We start from the raw sequence: 2579 nt of genomic DNA, 5'->3' as shown, positions 1-2579 counted from the left end.
AAATGGAAAGCTCAGAGAATAGGCAGAATTGGGGGGGTAAGTTCAAGTCAGGTGTGCAGATGACTGTTAAGACAGTGTCGCCTTTCCAGGGAACTCGATGTGAAACCAAGTCTTCAATGTACGGTCCCTCTGCAGGACTTTGAAACCAGATTTGTCCCACCAACTCATATGAGGATAGGTATAGAAAAGACAGGTACCACACAATCAGCTGGACATGGGATATTTGATTGTCCTTTGCCCTTATCAGCGGGCTCAAAAGTTTCAGCTGTCCAGGTATGGGATGCTGAAACCAATCAAGGAGATAGGGGTAAACCCTCAGGGCCACATGTCCATTCAGTCTAGATTCTAATGTAAGCTCTGAACTCACTGACAGATTTTCTTTCATAAACATTTTAAAACAAAAATTGCAAATAATACTTTTTAAACTTTTAGTTCCTTAATATAAATGGTTGCAGCTAGTTTGCCCAAAAAAGTGTCTCTTTTCTAATTTTTCTGTAAATATTAAAATCTGTTTGTTAAAGAAAAGAACAATCATTTTGATCTCAAACAATCTCATTAATCGATATTATTTGCACTAGGGTTGAATTGGATCCTTACAGTCTAAATATAGAGGCCAACCAGAAATAGACAGGCAGTCCCAGATCCAGCAAATGGATTTAGGTGACTGAAATGAAGTAACTCTATTCTGATAAAAGATTAACAGGGCATCAACCTTTTCATGCAATAGTTCATAGTTAATAGAATGCAACCACAATATGAAGAGTTAAAATTTGTGTGTGTATGTGTATATATATATATATATATATATATATATATATATATATATATATATAAAGAGAGAGAGAGAGAGAGAGAGAGAGAGAGAGAGAGAGAGGTGCATGGAACTTCAAATATGTGGAGTTGGTTTTGGGTTTTTTGTTGTTGTTTTGGGGGAGTTAGATTTATTTTATGTATATGAGTATACTGTCACTGTCCTTAGCTACACCAGAAGAGGGCATCAGATTCCATTACAGATGGTTGTGAGCCACCATGTAGTTGCTGAGAATTGAACTCAGGACTTCTGGAAGAGCAGTCAGTGCTCTTAACCGCTGAGCCATCTCTCAAGCCCTGGTTTTGTTTTGCTTTCTGTTTTCAGATTTTCAATTTGAAATAAGTATGTTTAATATGCCTTAAGATAAAATCAACACGGAGAGTTTCCATGAAGAACTGGACATTGTTGGGGGTTTTTTGTTGTTGTTGTTTTTGTTTTGTTTTGTTTTCTTGTTTTAAAGCAAACAGTGAAAGTTAAGAGCTGAAGAATACAGTGGCTACTATTAAGTACTCAATGGCTGGGAAATGCCACCTCCAGGGACACATCTGTAAGTGTGGAGAAGCCAGAGCCCACAGGCCTTGCTGACTTTGCATTGGTGTTCGGAGTGGTGTTTTCCTGTGAACACAGCAGCTGCTGCTGCAAGGCACTAGATCCCGACTCAAGGCTCAGACCTAAGCCAGTCTGAGGTCGTTGGGAGAAGAGGCTGAGCCTTCCTATACAGGAAAAGCTCTCAAGATGCCAGTGCAGAGCACTCGGGCTGCTATGGCCACCTGGTCCTACACAGAGCAACAGCATCCACAGCAAGCCCTGAGCAAGGTGCACAGGGCCAGTGTGGTGTTGAGCAGCGTGCACGGTCCCTGAGGCTGTAACAGGTCCTAGCGCACTGTGGCATGAGCCTGGCTGGCGCAAGCGCTTCAGGCATTGCAGGTGCCAGCCGCCTTCTTTGCCCTCCTCTTCTCAGCATCTCCCTGAAGACACTACACAGACCAGAAGCTCTGGGACCTGCTGAGGGTGATTGCACCCTTCTCCAGATTCACCACTCTCCCAGCCCCCAGCTCCCACACAGCATTGTTGGGTACCCTCCAGGACAGTGGTGGCCTCACGCTAAGTCTTCATCCAGTAGACTTCTTGAGGTGCCTAGGGAAGCTGGAAGAAATGGAGCCCCTGTGGCTGGTGGCTCTTCTAGGGTCTCCCCCTCTTCCTCGCTGTGTGGACCTTAGATACAAAGGAGCCCGGTGCCCAGAACTCTCCCATCTCCCTGTGCACGCTGCCCATCTGGTCGATGGGCCGAGCAACTTTTGCCTGCTGGACGCCTTTTCAGGCTTCAAGTCAAGCCTGAGGCTATGCAATAGACAGAAAGCCAGTTGTCAACATCTGACCCCTGATACTCACCAGGACGCTTGGAAGTAGCAGCTATTCTACAAAATGTGCAAACCAGCCTCTGAGGAAGGTCGCTAGATTGCAGAGGCGTCCCCAGAGCACAGCAATTAGAGTACTCATACACCAATGCACATGTAAAAACAAGCCTGAACTCAAGTAACAGAAAATGCCTGGCCCAGTGTCCCCTGCAGACTTTCCCTCAGAAGTAGTTGTAGGAGGTAAACCACTCACTAGGGACCCTTCCCTTGGAGGCCTTTCTTTCCCTTGGGTTTGCTCCAGCAAGTGTCAGGGCTCAAACAGGCCATCTTCAGTTAAACACAAGCTCTGAATATCTCAGCTGGATGTAGCATCACCCCACCTCCACCCCTTCACCAAAACAGCTACTGCC

This window comes from Mus pahari, chromosome 2 (assembly GCF_900095145.1).
Source record: "Mus pahari chromosome 2, PAHARI_EIJ_v1.1, whole genome shotgun sequence".
In the NCBI taxonomy this organism is placed as follows: domain Eukaryota; kingdom Metazoa; phylum Chordata; class Mammalia; order Rodentia; family Muridae; genus Mus; species Mus pahari.
Note: the sequence above shows the minus strand (reverse complement) of the source record.